The 22,578-nt window shown below is 40.6% G+C and overlaps 1 protein-coding gene across 16 annotated transcripts in view; it reads left to right on the forward strand.

Annotated features, from left to right (window-relative positions):
- The first annotated feature begins 645 nt into the window (after window positions 1-645).
- MBNL1 (muscleblind like splicing regulator 1) overlaps window positions 646-22,578 on the forward strand; it is a 271,047-nt gene continuing 249,114 nt past the window's right edge. For 5 of the 16 annotated variants that reach the window (XM_077488131.1, XM_077488138.1, XM_077488136.1 and 2 more), the window contains exon 1: window positions 647-904. The gene's annotated coding sequence lies outside the window, so the exon portion shown is untranslated. Of the gene's footprint in view, window positions 905-22,578 lie in introns of all 16 variants that reach the window. The other 11 variants (XM_077488133.1, XM_077488139.1, XM_077488143.1 and 8 more) reach the window with 4 other exon arrangements.

A 22,578-nucleotide genomic window follows, 5' to 3' on the forward strand; every position in this document is an offset into this window, starting at 1 on the left:
CAAATTTATACTGTTATACAAGCTGTACACTCACTGCTTTACATTGTAGCAAAGTGTCATTTCTTCAGTGTTGTCACATGAAAAGATATAATAAAATATTTACAAAAATGTGAGGGGTGTACTCACTTTTGTGAGATACTGTATTACATTTTTGCTTTTGCTTTTAGATACACTTTAACATAGATGATCATTTGAAGAGTATCAGTGCTCTCCTACTTCACACATGTCCTTGTCTGAAAAAACGAAGCTGCGCACGTAAGTGTTCGAGTCTAACGAGTAACCGTTCTGAATAGTTAATAGAACGCTTGTGACTTTGGGTGACATTTGCAATGTAATACTGCTGCGAGGTTATGATGTTATGCATATAAAATGGAGCATACCACCGTCAGCTTTGAGAAAGGGGTTTTCACTGAAAGGCCATGTACTCCTCTCTGTTCTGGCTGCTGGAGAGAAAGCAGAAGGCCAGCCTTGCCTGTGCTGTGAAAGGCGCCTGTCATGAGGCTGCTAGGAACACATCATACACTGTGAGAGCACTGAAAGATATTTTTTCTTCTCTGACATTCCTAAGGCCCCAGACATGAACGCCCAGCGCTTCCTGGTAGGTTTCTCTGACTGAGGGGGAGGGGCAGTGCATTAAGCAACGCAAGCTAGACATTACAGATAAGAGCCTGTACAGCTACAGTATGTGCAACACACTGTTTTCTTTTTTTCCTGCAGCCGAATGATCACTGTTATAATTCTCCATTTTCACAAAGGACTTATAAACTTATCCGAAAAGCTTTTTTAAATTTTTATTTTTTATTTTTTTAGTTATTTTTTTTTTTATTCTGCCATCTAATAAATGTTTGACATGATGCCTTGGGTGGTCTGTTCACAGTCTGCAGGGCTCTGAAAAATGTGAGAGGTAAGTTTTCTCTTTTCTCTTTGCACTTCTCTTGTGCCCCTGGGTAGGGAGGACCTGGGAAAGGTGTGCCATGGCACAGGGCTCTGATCACATAGCTCTGGGCACTCTTGTCCTTGCTGGGCAGGTTGTACATACACATATATACACACACACACACACACACACATATATATATAGACAAACACATACATACACATATATACACACACACACACACACACACATATACACATTATATATATACACATTATATATTCACATACACACACACACACACACATAAATATCTATACACATACATACAAACACACACACACACACATATATACATACACACACGCACACACACGCACGCACAGGGCATCTGTTTCTGGAAGAAAAGTCCAAGCTTTCCTGCAGCTGCAGATCCCCCCCCCAGTCCTCCCATGGCTGCAGGCCATCAGAGCACAGCAATACCCTGCAACTCCAGGCTGCTCCGAGACCTTCTCCCATCCTTGTTAGACAAGATTTACAGAGCGCCAACAGTTGGCGCAGCACTTTAAGAAAGGGAGACGGAGGCTTAGGAGGGCCCTGGTCCTAAGAACTTACAGTCTAAAAAAGGGAGGGGCAAGTGATAAAAAAAAAAAAAAGACAATGAGCTGATGGAGAGCTCTGATCCTGACCACTATTTAGATAGGCAGTAACCTTTTCCTAGGACTCGGGACGTTATGTTTTTATTTGATGAGCACTGAATGACGCAGAGCTTTTTTTTTTATTATTTGGAAAAACCAAGTGATTCTAAATGGGTTGCATATGATTTCCATCCTGTCGGATCACATATATAATTAATATAGGAGTACTATACTTGGGAATAGTCAGTGTTATTGTATATTTTCTTTGTATTACTAGTGATACTGCAATGGGTTGCATATATTTTCCATCCTGCTGGATCACACATCGTTTAGACAGGAGTCTTTCATTACTTGTGCACACACAGTCTTACTTGTTTGTTAGCTATAGTATACTTTCCTAATATTACCAGTGATACTGCATAAGGTTTCATATGCGTTTATTATTATTATACTGGATTTATATAGTGCCAATGGTTTGCGCAGCGCTTTACAATGAGTTAGCATAGTTAACTTTCATACTAATTCTGGTCATACCGCAATAGATTACATATGGGTTAGTTATTGTATAGTCTCCTAGTATTATCAATAAGACTTCAATAAGTTGCATATGAGTCAGTTATAGTATACTTTCCTAGTATTCTCGATCATACTGCAATAGATTGCATATGGGTCAGTTATAGTATACTTTCCTAGTATTCTCGATCATACTGCAATAGATTGCATATGGGTCAGTTATAGTATACTTTCCTAGTATTCTCGATTATACTGCAATAGATTGCATATGGGTCAGTTATGGTATACTTTCCTAGTATTCTCGATTATACTGCAATAGATTGCATATGGGTTAGACCCCTTTCACACCGAGGTGCTCAAAAACTGACCTTAAAACAACGTGACCTTAAAAATAAAAAAATAAAAAAAAGCAATTTTGTGGCACTTTAGAAGCGCTTTGGAAGTGCTTCCTATTTATTTCAATGGACAGGGGCGTTTTTGAGGTGCTTTTTAAAGCGCTCCAAACATGCCCCAAAGATTCTGCTTGCAGGACCCTTTAAACTGCCCCAGTGTGAAAGCTTCCATTGAAATGAATGTGAAGCAGTTTTCAGGTGCTTTTCAGGCACTATTTTTAGGGGTCTTAGTTATTGTATACGTTCCTAGTATTATTGATTATACTGCAATAGATCGTATATGGGATAGTTATTGTATACCCTCCTAGTATTATCGATTATACTGCAATAGATCGTATATGGGATAGTTATTGTATACCCTCCTAGTATTATCGATTATACTGCAATAGATCGTATATGGGTTAGTTATTGTATACTTTCCTAGTATTATCGATTTTACTGCAATAGATCGTACATGGGATAGTTATTGTATACCCTCCTAGTATTATCGATTATACTGCAATAGATCATATATGGGTTAGTTATTGTATACTCTCCTAGTATTATAGATTTTACTGCAATAGATCGTACATGGGATAGTTATTGTATACCCTCCTAGTATTGTCGATTATACTGCAATAGATTGCATATGGGTTAGGTATAGTATGCTTTCCTACTATTACTGGTGATACTGCAATGGATTTTATATGGCATAGTTCTAGTATAGTTCCCTAGTATCAGTGATATTGCAATGGACTGCATACGGCTTAGTACTTTTCTAGTATTATCGGTGATACTGCAATAGATTGCATATGACTTAGTTATAATATACTTTTCTTAAATTACCAGTGAAACTGAAATGCGTATAATTTCCAGTCTGCTGGTTCACATATATCAGAGTCTTGCATCACATGTTACTTGCTGCTTAGTTTTAGTATACTTTCCTAGTAATACTGATAATACTAAAATGGGTTGCATATGGGTTAGTTATAGCATACTTTCCTAGTATTACTGGTGATACGGCAATGGGTCACATGGGGGGGGGGGGGGGGTAGTGATAGTAAAAATTCCTAGTTTTATTACTTATACTGCAATTATTTGCATATAGGTTAGTTATAGTATAATTTCCTAGTCTTACAAGTGATACTGCAATGAGTTGCATGGGGGTTATAGTATACTTTCCTCAGAATACCCGTGATACTGCAATGGGTTGCGTATATTTTCCAGTCTGTTGGTTCACATATATCATTAATATTAGAGTCTTGTATCACTTATTACTTGCTATTTGGCTTTGGTATTCTTTCCTAGTAATACCGATGATACTAAAATGTGTTGCATTTGGGTTAGTTATAGTATACTTTCCTAGTATTATCAGTAATACTGCAATGGCTTGCACAAAGGTTAGTGATAGTATTACTTCTTAGTATTATTAATTATACTGCAATGAGTTAATTATAGTATCCTTTAGTATAGTATCCTTTCCTGGTATTATCAATCATTCTGCAATTAGTTGCATATAGGTTAGTTATTGTATACTTTCCTAGTATTACCTGCGATTCTGTAATGGTTGCATATGGATTAGTTATAGTATACTATACTAGTATCACCAGTGATACTGCAGTAGGTTGCACATGAGCTAGTTATAGTATACGTTCTTAGTATTACTGGTGATACTGCAATGGGTTGTACATGGGTTAGTTATAGTATGCTTTCTTATGCCGCGTACGCATGAACGGACTTTTTGGGAGACTAGGTCTGACGGTCTTCCCGACTGACTTTTCAGCGGAGTCCCGACGGACTTGCCGAACGAACGGACTTGACCACACACAATCACACCAAAGTCCAACGGATTCGAACGTGATGACGTACATCCGGACTAGAATAAGGAAGTTCATAGCCAGTAGCCAATAGCTGCCCTAGCGTTGGTTTTCGTCCGTCGGACTAGCATACAGATGAACGGATTTTTCGACCGAACTCGAGTCTGTCGGAAAGATTTGAAATATGTTTTAAATCTAAAGTCTGTCTGATTTTTAGACAGCAAAGGTCCGATGAAGTCCACACACGATCGGATTGTCCGACAGATTCGTTCCGTCAGACCTTTGCTGTCAAAAAGTCTGGTCGTGTGTACACAGCATTAGTGTTACTGGTGAAGCTGCAATGGGTTGCATATATTTTCCATTTTGCTGGATGACATACCGTATATCATTTTTCATCACATGTGAACACTCTGCATTACTTGTTTTATAGGTATAGTACATTTTCTTAGTATCAGCAGCGATACTGAGATCAGGCCATGTACTACCAGCTTATACAGTAGCAAAGTCTGGCTAAGCACAGCATGAAACAAGAAACAGGTGCCTTTCATGTGTTCTTTCTAAAATAAAATTAGCAGAGAAAACTGCAGGGCTCAGACAAGTACCACCCCGGTCGTTTTAGCAGAGGGTTTGAACCTGCTTGACAAACTTGTGATCTACCCAAAGTATAAAGCATTTATTATCTATGGTACAAATCTCTTCTCCTAAAAGGTTAAATTGTCTGCTACTTCTTCCAAATGATGCATGACATGTTTAGCCGCGTTTCCATATATGGTGTGCACCATATTTCAGTAGAGCGCGATTCTTGCCAAGTTTTGGAGCTGGAAGACGCCCATTGTCCAAACATAATTCAAAGTTTACCCCGTCTTCTAAGGAAAAATAAAATAGAAATGGGCAACGTATACAGAGATTAAATCATATTTGTGGTTCGGTGGCTGCTTTGTTTACATGCCTTAAAGTAGCCTGCTAATAGCTTGTCACATTAGAGGGACCAAGTACTATCTCTGGAATGGTTCTCCTTTAATGGAAAGGCATTTTAACTGTCAGCAGCATTTTCTGTGGATATTTAGTGAGTCAGAAGACTGTTCATTGCTACGTATTGTAATATAATAGAGGTTCTGTGCTTAGAAGTATACAAAAGGAACTATTGATTGCCACAAACGTTGGCCCTATTATGTGAAAGTGAGTTTAGAGAATTGTTTAAGAATGTTATGTGTGATGAAAGCCATGCTTGTCAGCTAAAAAGGCAGAGCTGGGGCTGCTTGTTTACAAGGCATGATAAGAACTGCAATAGGATGGGAAAGGCATCAAAAGAATAAAGAGTTTGTCATTTTCTAATTGCTACTTTGTGTAATTATGGACTACAGGTGTGTAGCTGAAACTTTGGATCTTTGAAGCTGCCAGTTCACAGATGTAGAGATATTGTTTCAAGTGGAAATGGCAGATTAACTCTCTGTATGCTAGACTCCTTTGTAGAGGATGTATTGGAACAGATTAGTTGGGTATTACTAAATGGAACGTAGGGGCCAGTTCACACTGAAAAGCGCATTCCCGTTTCGACATCCCGTTCATTTGAAGTACTACTTTTTCAGATAGCACTGCACCAAACCGCATGCTACTTTGGTACCTTGCAGTGTTGTGGACGAGATGCGTTTGGGGTGTCATTAACAAATAATTGGCACCTGCGCATCTGGAAAGGGCAGTGTGCTCCCGTATGGTGTGGGGAACGTTCACAAAATGCACCTTTCCCACACCAAGTTTTGGTGTGCATGGGCCTTAACCCCTTAACGTTATGCTCCACCGTTTGGTAGCGCACATTTTGAGTTACGCTAACTCATTGGAAAACGTGGACTTTAAAAGGATAAGGAACTGCGTTCCTGTGGGATCTTTGTGCAATTCAGTGTGGTGCAATTTCTAGCCCATTCCTTTGAATGGCCTGAAATCGCACCTGGTTGCACAAAAATTAATGCATGCACTACTTTTCAAAAACGCACCAAATACTGTGGTATCACATGATTCAGCATAGGCAACCACACTTTCTCGAACTGGATTCTGGTGTGAACCAACCCTAAGGCTGGATGCACACCTATGCAGTTTTAGTGCTTTTTGCATTTTGCAGATTTGCACTACAGAACTTCCATAGGAAACCATGGTAAATGGACTGTAGTGCAAATCTGCAAAATGCAAAAAGCACTAAAAATGCATAGGTGTGAATCCAGCCTTACTTTTGTTTTACAAATAAATATAATTGTAGTATAACATTTGAGCTATGTTTATGTCTTAAAAATAGCAGTCCTTATACAACTATGAATTTTTTGTTTTGTGTTTATTTCTAAAGGGCTAATTTAGAGTTCAGAGGTTTAATTTTTAAGATAACAGTTAAAAAAAAAAAAAAAACATATATTATGCCACGAAACAATGAGATACATCAATACAAGCAAACCACATGTACAAATATAGCAATATTTTTGGCTTTAAAGCATAATGCCCCATACACACAAGCGGAATGTCTGACAGAAAAAGTCTGACAGGAGCTTTTCGTTGTATATTACAACCGCGTGTATGTCCCATCGGACTTTTGCATGTCGAAAATTCCGATGGACCTAGAAAGAGAACATGTTCTAAATATTTTCAACAGAACCAATTCCTATCGGGGAAAACCGCTCGTCTGTATGCTGTTCCGACGTACCAAAAACAATGCATGCTCTGAAGAAAGTACGAGACGGAAGCTAGTGGCTATTGAACTTCCTTTTTCTAGTCCCGTTGTACATCACCGCGTTCTTGACGGTCGGACTTTGGTGTGATCGTGTGTACAAGGCAGTTTCAGCGGAATGACAAAGGTGGGCACTAATTGGGGCCCACCTGTGTGAGACTGTGGCCAGCACACCTTTAACAAGTTTTATAGATTAAAGGGTTAATAGGTGTCTGCATAATTAAAGGTTATTTTTCGGGTGTTAAAGGTCCAATGGAATTGATTGGAAGGTGCTGGAAGCTCTGGACAGCTTTTAAATAGCAGAGCTGCAGGGGGCTCATTCTCTTCACCCGCGTCGCGTGCAATTTTATGTGGTAGGGTCACCCACATTCCGGGAGGGGGGACTGCTTTGATTAATTAAAGTTAATGGTTAATGGCTGCCCGAGTTCTAAAAAACTGGGCAGCATTTTGGTATTTTAATAAATAATTTTGTTTTAAATGGTTAAACCAATAAAGTTGCCGCGGCCAATTAATTGCCATTTGGTTGTCTGTAATTATTTTCTTATATTCACGGGTAGTTTAAAGGTGGTTGGGCATGTGGCCTACGGTCTCATTCCGTGGGAACTCAGTTGGAAAAACCTTCAGAGTTTATTCCGACAGGAAAACCGGTCGTGTGTACAGGGCATAAGGCTACATACACACTATATGAATTTTGTCGATTTCTGGATCCGAAAATTTGGCCAAAATTCACTGTGTGGGTGGTGCTGTCGGCCTCCTCCGACCCAGTATCCTTTCAAAGATGGAAGGAGTCAAGCAAAAAATTATTGGTTGAATATATATATAAATAAAAACACACAGTCATGTCATAGTATACTGTTCACAAATATTAAAATAGCACAGATAACTTTTTTCAAAGTTGTATAGTCCAGTCAAATAATCATAATTCTTCTACAGAGCATCACAGAGAGGATGGTGTGAATGACTCCCAGAGCTGAACTAGTGTCACTACCGGAGGTGACCTGTGCCTGCTAATAATAGCAATTCTATGACAACAGAATGCAAGCCAATAACCAGGCCCAATAAAGTCCCTCTCCTATCCCCAGCAGGCAGTCAATCAACAGTGCAGGGGGGCATGCCTGAAAGCAGACTATGGAAGATACAGGCACTTTGTGCATATGCACAGCATCCTATACTTCCAAACAGGAAGAGACAGCACACAAACTGACCACACAAGCACACAGATTTGTTACTATGCTTAGATTGATCCATTTACAACACAGAAAGGGGGCTAGGAGTCATTGCAAATAAGAAATTTGGCATATTTAAAGAGACACATTGTGGGAGGTGAGGAATTAAGAACTTTACATACGTAATTCCACACCTCCCACAGGTTCTCTCCACACTATGTGATCGGCCTCTTCTGTAAGGTGTTCCACCAGTCGCAGGTATTCTGACGTCATCAAGTACAACACAAGACCAATGGTCCTTCATTGTGTTTGAGGATGCCGAGGGACGGCCCACAGCCAGAGCATCGGGGGGGGGGGGGGGGGAGGAGAATTAAGTGACAGGCTGATGGGGGAGTGAGGAATTAGTAAGTAAAAGTCCCTTTTGCAAGTAAATTAGACATACATGAGCATTAAACCTTTCCAGTACACAATAGAAATGTTTTGTTGCTGGAATTCAGCTTCATATACTTTTTCTTGCATATATTCTATTTTAGTACTGACAGAGGGATGTGATCTTTGGAAACAAATTACCTGGCCCCTAGACAATCTATATTTAACCTGACATAGACATCAGGATTCAATGCCTATTGGGAAACCTCCTCATTACTGCTTACTGCAGCAGGATTACAGCGGAGAGGCCAGAACACTGGACAAAGATGTCCAATCTGTCTAATTATTATAGACATTAATGTCGGTCTCCTAATGAGGTTTGTCAGCCAATCTGTGACATGATGAGGTTACAATACTCTTCAACAGACTGACACCACAGTAATCTCTTTTTCGCTTAGCATTTTTGGTGTCATTGCCAAATAATCAGCTGTGGAAATTCAACACTTCCAGGGAATTAAAGAATGGGCCAGGCATAAATCCTGTGCCACTCTTCTTGACCTTTAAAACAGAAGAGATTCTGCTGCCAATGAATAAAGGGGACTCGTGTTCCTTTGTTAATTGGGAGGGATCTGTTCTGTTTCCTATGTCAGACACAGCATGGGGAGATGGAACTGCTTGATCTGATTTCTAATGCGCTAACATTAGATAAAATGCATATGTTACTGCACGCTACTTTATCGCACACTGATACTTAAACAGTAGTGAGGTGTGCAACAGTGACTTCACCCTCCAGGCATTATGCCCTCCTCCTTGCCTCCTCTATCATATTTGCCACATTAACATTAACTTATTTTTGATAGGCATCAACTCCCACTTGAATCGTCTAGACTCCCTTCTTTGCCCGCAACCATCTGGGACACATCACAGGTCCCAGATGGTTGCAGGCAAAGGTTTTACACCTTAATGCATTAAAGGGGTTGTAAACTTTTGAGGTTTTTCACCTCAATGCATACTATGCATTGAGGTGAAAAACCTCCTGCAATGCAACAGCCCTCCGACTCCGAGCCCCAATTTTACTTACCTGTCCCCCTTCTATCTCATCCCGGGGACGAGCCAACCAGCAAAAGCCGGTGTCTCGGGTCCTGATTGGATGGATTGATAGCAGCGCAGCCATTGGCTCCTGCTGCTATAAATCTATCCAATGAGACAGCGCTGGAGCTGCTGGGCTCATTCTCGTCGCTGGAACGATCGGGTTCAGGTAAGAAAAAGGGGGTCTCTGGGAGACAGCTGTAGCACAGAAGGTTTTTCACCTTAATGCATTAAAGGGGTTGTAAACATTTGAGGTTTTTCACCTCTATGCATTGAGGTGAAAAACCTCCTATAATGCTACAGCCCCCCCCCCCCAAGCCCCCAAGCCCCCATTTTACTTACCTGAACCCCCTCTATCTCATCCCGGGCACAAGCCCACCAGTTAAAAACTGGTGTCTCGGGTCCTGATTGGATGGATCGATAGAAACACAGCCATTGGCTCCTGCTGCTGTCAATCAAATCCAATGACCTGGGGGGGCAGGGCTGAGTCATACATTCGGCTTCTATAACCGCTGAATGAATGACTCGGGAGCATGTCCGCAAAGTAACCCCCTCAGGAGAGCGCTTCTCCTAGGGGGTTATTTAATGTGTGGAGGAGCTGCGAGAGCCACCGGGGGACCCCAGAAGAGGATGTTTGGGGCCACTCTGTGCAAAATGAGCTGCACAGTGGAGGTAAGTATGATATTAAAAAAAAAAAAAAAAACATAACAAACAAAGCTTTAGTGTCACTTTAAGGTGAAAAACCTTGAGACTTTACAACTCCTTTAAGGTGCGCTGCCAGCTAAATTCAAAATGAATGTGAGAAAATCAGATTGTTATCCATCATGGTATCCATATTTGATTTTATTACCATAGAAAGTAAAGCCGGCCATAGACTGTTCGAATCTCAGGCCGGTTCAGCAAGGACTGGCTGAGATTCGAACCATGTATGGGTAGGCTGAATGTGCCCAAATTGATCCATTGATCAACTTGGGTACAACCAGCATGTCAGATTTTTAGGATGTGATTACTGCCAACAGCTATAGCTGCTAGCAATAATCACTGTGTTCTCCCGACGAGGACGGCTCCCACTGTTGATGGGAAAATCGAGCGGTTTTCTTTCCTGCAACCCATGGTTGCAGTAAAAAAAAAAAAATAGTTTAATCTATGGCCGGTTTTACCCGCTAAAATGTGGGTTTACCTGAATGTACAAGTCACTAAATGACTGATAATACACACTGCAAATTTATTGGTATACATTTACTATATATGGCATCCCACGCTGCAAATTCATGGCAAGGTTTTTACCTAAGATCACTAACTATACTAAATATTTCCACTGTAAGCATCATTCTTTCAGTCCTGAGTCATAGCAGGAGCTGCCACAATTGAGTGACCTTTGCTTCTATATTAAATGGATAAACACTCCCTTTCCTTCAATTATAAACTACTAGTATATGGTACTGTTATGAGAAGGTTTTTCTGTTAGTGACGTTCAGAGTCTGGTCCTTGGGCTCCATGGATATATAAAAACACACCAGCTAATGCTATTTTTTATTCATTCATTTTTGAAAGTTTTTTTCTTTTAAATGAAACATATACGATTACATTGTTTTAATATTAGTTTATTGTGATAATCCTCTGTACAGCAGCCAGCAAGCTGTATGAAATTAAACTTGCACCAATAGTCAGTCAGGCCTTGCTGCATTTTACATGGGCTGACAGTGGATATCCTGATAGAGGAAGAGAGCAGAGTGAGCCAAGCAATGACTCACCCCTGTGCTGCCACACCTTTTACTATCCAGTCCTTCAGCTCGGGTGTGTCCTTTACAAAGTTGTGCTGCTGCTGTTGTAGTGAAGGTGGAGGATTTGTTGTGTTGATTGCTATACCTCTAGATTACAAATGTGGCCGCCCAGAATTACAACTCCTTTGTTAAGTAAATCAGCTTCCCATATACAGTACACACACATGCTGAGACATGCTACCAAGGAGATTAATTAGGGCCTCTGCTTCAGGTGGCATTCATGGGGTCACAGTGGGGGGCAGCACTGAGGCCAGATAGGGTTGCCACCTCATCTCTAAAACCGAATACATATTAATTACACAGGTTCTGCGGCTGATTAAGGTGGTAATTAGACTCACTTGATGTCTTATCTGAATTAAATTAGCCTCAGAATGTGTGCAATTAATATGTGTTCGGTTTTAAAGGGATGAGGTGGCAACCCTAAGGCCAGAGGGTTGGCCACTCCATCCTCAGTCCATCACAGAGCTCCCTGTCTGACCACTGTAGGGGAGATTTACTAAGGTTGGAGCACTCAGAATCTAAAGCAGCTGTGCATGGTAGCCAATCAGCTTTAAACTTCAGCTTATTCAGTTAGGCTCCCATCACATGGGTGCCTCTGTGGAATGGATTCCACTTGCTCAGCAGGGGAGGCCACTCTGTTGATCCCCACTGAGCAGGCAGATGACAGGTCCTGTCCGCTCTGCTGTGCAGAGCAGACACAGTCCCACTCTCCTCTATGGGGAAATCGGGTGAAAATGGACCGCCTGTCCGTTTTCATCTGATCTGAAAGACAGATGGAAAATAAGACCACCATCCATCTCGATTTTGCGGGCATGATCGGATCAGATATCAGATATAGGCAGATGTCAGCGGTCATGTGTCCGCTGACATCTGCCACTCCATAGGGGAGACTGCAAGGTCTACCTAAAAAAACTGAAAGGAGGACCTGATTGGACAACCCATGTCAAAGGGCCCTTAAGCTTTGAAAATGAAACCTGGAAGCTGTTTCGTTTCTATGTAGAGCTGCACCAGATTCTGTGTGCACCAGTTTAAATAAATCTTCAGCAGTGTGTGCAAATGGCTGCCTTGGTTGGCACCTGAGCCCAGCACAGCCACATGCATGATTGCTTCAATAACTGTTTATTTTGAAATTGAGATGTTAATATAAATGGGAAAATTGGTGAAAAAACAGCACAAAACAGTTAAAAAATACAAAGAGTATATGGCAAAACCTTTACAAAACTACAAAAAAAAAAAATCTCAGTATGGGAGGAACCTGATCAAAGACCCTCCATTTAAATGATTACACCTGATTTAGATTGGCATTAATCACCAAAGAGAGTTTTGGCAAAAGAGGGAGATGCATGAATGACCTTTTTATAGTCCTCTAAAGACAATAGGGAAGGCATAGAGACTGTTTTTTTTTTTTTTTAGCAACATAAAATGTATATTGTGTACTAGTAAAAATCCTGGTTAATATTACTTTGCAAATGATTGGGTATTCAAGGTGAACACTGTTTTACCCTATTAACTGTCATTATTTTTGCAAAGTTAACCTTTCTAAAGTGAATATGTGCTTTGCTGAAAAGTGAAAAACGTTGACTCTTTTAGTAACCCACAGCATTGCATTGCATTTTATCAGTCAAATTTACTATAATCTACTATTTAAATAGTAGAATGAGGAAATAGAGATAATTTTGCAACTAAAAAGTCATGTTTACTAATGTTTGTAGTTCAGGACAAAGTGCATATATACAAGTTGTCCTCTACACAATAGTCAAGTTTATATAATCAGCTGCAAACACATTGTTAGAATTTTTCAGCACTAGGGGTTAAAACAACAAAGTTTATGTTGTGTATTAACACAACCTGCTGGCCCTGCACACACAATAGGCTACTTACATGTCTCAGGCTTGGTCTGAAAACCCTTGTCAGAGGTCTGCTAGGAAATTACCCAGTGTTTTTTTTTTTTTTGCCATTGCATCTCTCATATGAACAGCACTAAGCATTGGCTGTCCTTTTCAGGATTCTTTAAAAAGGCCATTGACTAGCAAATATAATCAAGAACAATACCTACAACCACAAGGTAGAGGAAATGAAGCAGGAGCCTCCAGCAGGATAAACGTTATTTTTTTTGTACTTCCCATTCACACCCATTTATTTAAATCTCTCTTTAGCTCTCTGCCCCATTAATCTCAACATTTAAATCATTCCCTGAGCACAGGTGTTGTACTAATGATTCTCAAAACCACTACTATCACCATGGTACCAAAAAAACAACATGGCTCTTCACAACTTAAACAAGCTTTGCCCCATATCAAACTTACCCTTTCTTGCCAAGATTCAAGAATGTGCTGTCATATCTTAATTAGATAACCATCTGACTGAAAATAATCTGTTTGAACCTTTCCAATCAAATTTTCAACAACTGCCCAGCACAGAAACTGCTTTGGTCAAAGTCATTGATGACTTTTTTTTTTTTTTATAGCTTCTGTTTCTGGCTCTGTATCTCTTCTTGACCTAAGTTCTGCCGTTGAGAACACAATCGTATACTCCCTCACCTTGAAACCATATTTGGAGTTTCAGAAGTTGCTCTGAAATGGTTGAAGTTTTATTCTACTATTACTTTTTTACCCAAGTGGTCGTTCATTATGAAAGGGACCTAATTATTTATTTTTGATTCCTTAGCTTCTCTTTCTAGTAATGGCACTGTACTTGAGCTTCATGCCTAGCCCCAGTGACAGGTAGCTGGATCGGTGAAGATATCCACTTATTAAGACCCCTTTCACACTGAGGCAGTTTTTCAGGCAATTGAGTGCTAAAAATAGCGCATGAAAAGCGCCTGAAAACTGCCTCCCATTCATTTGAACGAGTGCTTTCACACTGAGGCGGTGCGCTTGCGGGGCGAAATAATAAGTCCTGCAAGCAGCATCTTTGGGGTGTGTTTGGAGCACTGTAAAAAGTGCTCCAAAAAATGCCCCTGCCCATTGAAATGAATAGGCAGCAATTCCAAATCGCCTTAAAAGCGATTCAAAAGCACCACAAGATGGGTCTTTCTTTTTTTAAGTTCACATTGTCACGTGACCTTAAAAAAAGCAACCCACTAGTGCCTGAAAACCGCTGCAAAAGTGCAACTAAAATGCCGTTAAAGCACCGCAAAAAAAAAAAAATGGTGCTTTAGCGGCTGTTTTAGAAGTGCTTCAGTGTGAAAGGGGTCTTAAAGTGGTTGTAAACCCTTACAAACCACTTTGACCTACAGGTAAGCCTAGATTAAGGCTTACCTGTAGGTCCAAGAACAGCAGCACAGTGGTGTAGTGGTTAGCACTTTCACCTAGCAGCAATAGGGTTGCTGGTTCAAATCCCAACCACGACACTATCTGCCTGGAGTTTGCATGTTCTCCCTGTGCCTGCGTGGGTTTCCTCCGGGTTCTCCGGTTTCCTCCCACACTCCAAAGACATGCTGGTAGGTTAATTAGACCATGTCCAAAAAAAAGAATTGGCCATAATATGTGTATGTGTATGTCAATGTTGTAAGTGTGTCGGGACTCTACAGGTTAAAGGACCGCATAAATAGCTGCAGATGGACACCGGTGGCAAGAAAAAGCGCCCAGAGGCGATTCAGTTCGTATAGGTAGCGCTATATAAGTCATTCATTCATTCATTCATTCAAGAAATATCTCCTAAACCTATACGGTTTAGGAGATATTTACAAAAAGACAGCCACCGCTGTCTACGGCGCAGGCGCACTGGGCAGGCCGCAGATTGTGGCGATATGCCACGAGTGTCGGCTCCCGTGTGCATGTGCTGGAGTGACATCATTCTGCGCCGGAGCAGCGAGACCCGGAAGTCACTCTGGGATCCATGGCAGCGGCGGACATGAAGACGGAGGACCGCTTTGGGGACTTCGTTCTCAGGTAAGTTATTCATAATGATCTAGTATGCTATGCATACTAGATCATTATGCCTTTGCCTTGCAGGTTCCTTTTTTTTAATTTGATTTTTTTTCAACTGCCTTTACTTCCTCTTTAATGGTAGTTCTGTGCAATTCAGTGGGCTCTGTCTTTTGATTGGAAACCTTTAACTACATAGGCTATAATGTGAAAGTTTTGTGCTCAATTGAGTAATGTTTCCTTTCCTCGGGTTTACAGGAAACCACCATAACTGTGCTATAAACTGAAAGCTTGTTTTGTTGAAAGAGAGCACAAAATACATAAAAATGTGTATGTACAGTATATCTGCTTTATGGTCACTGTACTAAAAGAAATAGGCTGCCATTGCTGACCTCCTCTTGGGAAAATTAGTTCACACTGGCATTCAGTGTCTGGCTATCATGATCATCAATTGTCTTCAGAACTTTGAGTCATTGCCCTGGAACAAGTCTGCAAAACAGATTTTCTGTATTTGTTCTGGGTCTGTGACTGAAAATATATATATTTCAGTGACAGCCAGTCAACTAGCATTTCCAGATTGGGTCAGCAATGCCAGTTTCCATTTTTCTTTCAGTACACAATTGGTGAAAAAGCCATGAGAAATTGTCATTGCCCAACCCTTTTTGAAAAAGGCTTTTTTTTTCTGGCTTCAGTATTTTTCCCAAATGCATACAGCTTTGCCTTTGCGTATGCTTGCTGCATTTGGAGAACAATGAATATATTTTCCAGCAATGTACAGCAATGTTTTTAACCACTTGCCGACCAGCTCACATACATTTACTGCGGCAGGTTGGCTCTTCTGCATGAACCGATGTACCTGTACGTCGGTCCATGCAAGAAGGATAGTGGGCGTGAGCCTGCTGCAGGGAGCATGCCCACAAGTCCTTCAGACTCGAGGTCCGCCAGCAACCTGCGATCACTGAGTACAGAGGCAGAATGGGGAACTGCCTATGTAAACAAGGGGGAGTGATAGAAAGCCGCTCACCTGTGGGCTCAGTATCTATTGACACGCACAAAACAACTCAGGCCGCGTACACACGCGGGGACTGTTCGCTCAACTTTGTCCGTCAAACAGTTTCGGCAAACAGTCCGCTCAAAATTAGCATGGACGGACATGGCCACACACGACGAACGAACAATTTGCTGAAACCGTGCGCGATGACGTGAACGGCACGTACGACGGGACGAAAAATACGACGTCCTATACACTGCATTATAACTTTCGGCGTGTAAATCCTTTCTGAGCATGCGCGGAACTTAGTTTGACGAACAAGCCTACACACGGGCGGACTGTTCGCTCAAACAAGGTTTCAGCGGACAGTTTTACGGAATTTCCGAAAAACCTTGTTCGTCAAACTGTCCGCTGAAACTGTCTGCTGAAAGCCCACACACGAGCGGACTGTCCGCCCAAACACTGTTCAGCGGACAAAGTTGGGCGAACAGTCCACGCGTGTGTACGCGGCCTCAGTCCCACCCCCATGTCTTCTTCGGTGGATTTGACTGACAACAGCAAGAGCCAATGGCTCTTGCTGCTGCCCTTTAATCCCTATTTGAAGAGGAAAAGAGGTGAGAAGACTGCCACTGGGCACAGCACTGTCTGGATCCAGAAGTCGGGTACGTATTTAGAGGGGGGGGGGGGGTGCACAGAAAGTCCTAAAACATGTTTCCATGCATTAAGCTAAAACACATTTTAGCTTTAGAACCACTTTAAAACATCATAGTATGAAAGACATGCAGGCTGGTATCACATGGCAGGGGGATTCAGGTCTGATATGCTGACAGATGAGTCCTCAATAGAAAAAAATACATGAAAACACAACATCAGCATAAAGCTGAACTCTAGGCAGATATAAAAAGGCCCAAATTAATGCAGCTCTGTGTTCATTATTATATCATTACATTTTCTTTTTTTATATATATGCAGTGCAAGCAACTGCATGTGATGTTACTGTAATGTAACAGAAAGACGAGCTCGTCACTGTGTTGAATTTCCTTCACTGTTCAGCCTGAGGCTGGGGGTGGGACCATAACGACCTGGGCTCAGAGGAAGTAGGTTAAATGATCCTAGCTGTTATTAATCTGGAAAACTAAGGACAGCTTGTGGCAAAAAAAAATAAAAAAAACAAGTACTATGGGGGACAGCTCCAGATTAAAGGTGATTATTTCCTTTAAAAGCTGCCTTTTTATTTAATCGTTTAATGAGCGAATTGTTTTTTGTTTTTCTTTTTCTTGGAGTTCTGCTTTAACAGTGTTTTTGTATCATGCCAGTATTCTTACTGGACCAAGTGATATCAGCTTCCCATCTGCTTGGAGCAAGTGAAAGCCTAAAGTGATCTTATGCTCCGGATTTAGCTTTCTTACATAGGGAAATATTTATAAAGTTGTGCATGTGACATTAACCCCACATTCGCATTACCCATGCTGCTCTTTATTGGGATATAGTGCTTACTGTACTATTTGCCATATCTATAACCTATAAATGTGACATTCATTACACATTCACATCACATTCACTAAAAGTGGTTGTAAACCTAGTTACACCACTTTTCCTTACAGCTGAGCCTATATAAAGGTTTACCTGTAGGTACTAGAAATATCTCCTAAACCGTGCAGGTTTACCATATACACTTGCACAGATGTCACCGGCACATGTGCACTGAAGAAAGGGCAGGATCAGGCCGCTTCTAAGGGGCTTGTGCTGTGTCTAGCAGCTCCCATGTGACTCCAGCCAGTCACAGAGCTGGAGTCTACAGCCCCACGGAAGGGGCGAAGATGGACACGGTCACCAGCGTTGACATTGCAGGCTTCCTTTGCAGGTAATTGGCACATAATGGGCTAGTATGCAATGCATACTCACCCATAATGCTTATACTTTGCAAGGAACAAAACAGTTGCTCTTGCCGAAGTGTTAAATACACAGTAAATCTAAATCTAGAAGTTCCAAAATGATGGAATCGAGACTGTATGTAGTGCTGAAACCCTGATATCATTTTAAATGGAATATACTGTAATAAATTAAATATCTAGCCTGCTGACAAATTGATTTTTTTCTTTTTTACCACAATTCTATATTGTACAGTATAATGTAGTTTTATCAGAATTTTTTTTTATGAATTATTTAACCTCATATAACAATAGCTAGCCTGCTAAAATCAACATATAAAATAAAAAAAATACTAACTATACAGTAGATCTATCTCTATCTCTATCTCTATCTCTATCTCGATATAGATATATACTGTCTGTATCTAAAACAAAAGAATAGAAGGAATTTACTTGCATTTTATCAATACGCTACATTGATTTATACCTTATAGTGGTTCGAATATGATTCGATACATGCAGCATTTCTAGAAGGGAATATGCATTAAACATACTTAGATAAAATACATTAGGCTCAAATGACTTTTATATTTATAATTCAATTCATTAAAAGATATGATTTATTTTAGAGGATGCTGTAAGTGCACTTTAATACAAAGTGCACTTATCCTGCATTCGGTTTTGTACTGACCTAACGTAACCCATCCTCCCTCTTCACAGATACATATTTAACTTAATACAATGGACATGGCTTCCAGTGCTGGTTTACATCCAGCCCCGCAGGTCTTGATGTTATTGCTGCACCTGCGCAATTAAGCCCCATAGACTTTTATGGGAGTGTCTCCCAAGGCTGGAGACTTTTCCATAATAGTCTATGGCAGTGATGGTGAACCTTGGCACCCCAGATGTTTTGGAACTACATTTCCCATGATGCTCATGCATTTTGCAGCGTAGTTGAGCATCATGGGAAATGTAGTTGCAAAACATCTAGGGTGCCAAGGTTCACCATCACTGGTCTATGGGGTTGTAATAAGCAGGCATGGACAGAATGTAAAGAAATGTTGTGAGGCATGTTGTTGAAGGGGAGGGTGGGTTAGTTTAGGTCAGCTCAAAGGGGCAAAAAAGATATGCTCACTTTGTCTTGAAGTGTACATATCCTTTAACAGTGTTCATATTTTGCCTCAGGACATTTTCTCCTCCAGATATTCATGCCACAAGCCTATATATACCGTATTTGCCGGTGTATAAGACGACTGGGCGTATAAGACGACCCCCTATTTTTCCAGTGCAAACTTAGGTTTTGGGCTATACTCACCATATAAGACTACCCCCCTTCGGAGGCAACACCATTAAAAAAAAAAAACATCAGAAACGTAAAAAAAAAAAAAAAAACACATCAGACTTAACATCAGAAAAAACTTGTGAACTACAAGTCCCAGAGATCCCACAATTGTCAGGCAGCAACAATGAATCCTCTCCTCCAAAGCACCATAAATCATACCTGTATTTTTGGGGAGATCTGGAGCTGGATGTGCAGTACAGGATGCCTTGTTAATATGTAGAGCGCCAGGTACAAAGTAAATGATGCTGTGTTAGTGCAGTAGCGCCGGGAACACTGCAGAATACAGTGTGCATACAATGTGCACCGCTAAGCCAATCATGGCAGGCAATGTATTTTACTAATCTGTTGATGGATACAAAGCATGCTCGGATTGGCAGAGGCTGTGACATCATCAGCCCGCGCCGCTCTGACTCATTGTACTGTATCCTGCTTGGATTGGCAGAGGTTGTGACTCGAATCCGAGCAGGCTTAGCAAGGCTCTGTATTCATCAACAGAGTGCACCGGCCGCCGGGATTGGCTGAGCGGTGCATACTGTATGTGTACAGTATTACAGAGCACCCGGCGGGCTGAAATCCATTGCGGCCACTTCATACCCGGCGTATAAGACGACCCCCACTTTTTGGCTGTGTAATTTAGGTGTAAAAGGTCGTCTTATGCGCCGGAAAATACGGTATATATATATATTGCAGAAGTCTAGCGTTTGTTTCTTTTTTTCTTTTTTTTTCGCCTGGAATAAATAATTACTATTAAAAGCCTTTATTTTTAATGAATAGTTATTTTATCACTACCTAAATTATGCAATTTTCTGCTGTCCTCAATAGACACCTCATAGAGCTTCACAATGATCACCAGTCAGATGCCGTAAACATTAGAGTCCATTTCTGGGCAAAGTATAACCCCCTCCAATCCCTTTCTTCCTGCTCCTTCTCCTTCTGCATAAAATGCATTAAGATGAAAAACCATGAGGGTTTACAAACGATTTAAGCTTTGGGGTCTGTGTATGGACCAGCAAAGATTGTTGCCAATATGTCCACAGTTCACACCTTGTGTTGCGTGCACACGACGGGACTTTTCGACGGGTTAGGTCCGATGGAATGAATCCGTCGGATATTACGATCGTGTATGGGCTCCAGCGGACTTTTTTTTCCAAAAGTCCAACGGACCTAGAAATAAAACATGTTTCAAATCTTTCCAGCAGACTCGAGTCCGGTTGAAAAATCAGTTTATGTGCTTGAGTCGAAACGAAAACAGACGCTGGGGCATATATTGGCTACTGGCTATGAACTTCCTTATTCTAGTCCAATCGTACATCATCACATACGACATTCAAATCCGTTGGACTTTGGTGTGCTTGTGTGTGGCCAAATCCATTCAGAAAGTCCGTTGGAACTCCGCTGAAAGTCCGCCGGGAAGACTGTCGGACCTAGTCCGTCAAAGTCCGGTCGTGTGTATGTGGCATTACACAGTTGCATGCTCATATTTATCAGGGGTAAATATAATGTAGACATCTGCGTCTAGGTCCAAAATGATAACTGGCAATTTGTCCCATTGTAGGACTGCATGAAGTGTCACAAGGGTTTGTCATCTAAATACAACTGAACGCAGACCAGTAACACTTGTTGATAGTCACCAATGTGATTTGAATTATCCTTGTGATTTCAGTTAAATTACCACTTGTATGTAAGGCTTTCTGTTCAGCTGTTCAATTATGTAACTGGTCCAGAAAACTAAAACATATAACATAAAATGAATAGCAAAGATTAGCTTGTGCATTTGCCTTCTACATTCCCTAAAATCAACACATTAAAGTTATTATTTGCCCATAGATACTCCTCCAAAGAATAAATGGACAGTCATATATGCAGTATGCCATTTATCCATAAAGGTACTATATGTGCTAATTATTGAATAATGTTAAACAGGCAATAGTCTGTGCATTCCCTTTGACTGTCCTTAGATTAAAAAAAAAGCCCTCAGAGCACCCTATAAATATGCATACTTAGTTATGCCAAGCTTTTCAACCTGTCAGATCTCTCAGTGCCCAACCTTGACAGTGCCTGCTTGACAGTGTTTGTTGGCACCAGACATGAGGCTGTCACCCTAAATGGCTGAAAATGGCTGCAATTTAATATATATATGGACATCATTATTCTCTTTATCTATATTCATTATTTGGGCTGTTGTAAAGTCAGAAACATACCATTGCACACATCTCTTTCTATTGTCCATAGACAAAACATGGCCTACTATTGCTTAAGCATGCTCTTATTTATTTATTTTTATGTTTAGCTCCATGTGTAATTCTAGATAACTGCGTGATATTGCATACGTTTTACTGGGTGTATAGCATATAAATGGATGCACCTGCAGATATAATTCCTGTGTAAGACTGACGTATGCCTGGTACGCACAATGAGATTTTCAGACATATTTTTTGCATGCTAATCTCATATTGAAAATGAAGACTTTATCAAAGTTACGAAAATTCTCATACGACGGAATAAAAACACAGATGTTGTAGTGTATTTGTATTGTATTTTCAAACGACAACTGTACTGATTAAACTAAAATCGTTCAATCGAGTATCGTACAAGAATAATTTTCGTACTTGTCCAATCAGATAATATTTGATGAATTGTTGTGATTTTCTCTAGAAAACTCTGTAAGAACGATCAGATTATCATACGATTGCTCCAAAAGTGGTATTTTTCACATGATTTTTTGATCGTGTTCATGGGCCTTAGGACTTGGGTTCATTTTTTTTATTTATACTTAGGGGGTTATTTACGAAATGCAAATCCACTTTGCACTAAAAGTGCACTTGGAAGTGCAGTCGGTCTAAATCTAAGGGATAGATCTGAAATGACTGGAAGCTCTGCTGATTTTATCATCCAATCATGTGCGAGCTAAAATGCTGTTTTTTTTTTCCTTGCATGTCCCCCTCAGATCTACAGCGACTTTACTTCCAAGTGGACTTTCAGAGCACTTTCAAGTGCACTTGCAGTGCAAAGTGGATTTTCCTTTAGTAAATAACCCCCATGGGTTTTTTTTTTCACAATGGCTTCTTTATATTGACGTTATATTAGTTAGATATGGATTGATTGATTTACAGTTAGGTCCATATATATTTGGACACAGAATAAAATTAAAATGAAACAATCAAAATGAAT

The sequence above is a fragment of the Lithobates pipiens genome, unplaced genomic scaffold, assembly GCF_037356315.1.
Source record: "Lithobates pipiens isolate NorthernLeopardFrog02 unplaced genomic scaffold, aLitPip1_a1.2 Scaffold_18, whole genome shotgun sequence".
NCBI classification, from domain to species: domain Eukaryota; kingdom Metazoa; phylum Chordata; class Amphibia; order Anura; family Ranidae; genus Lithobates; species Lithobates pipiens.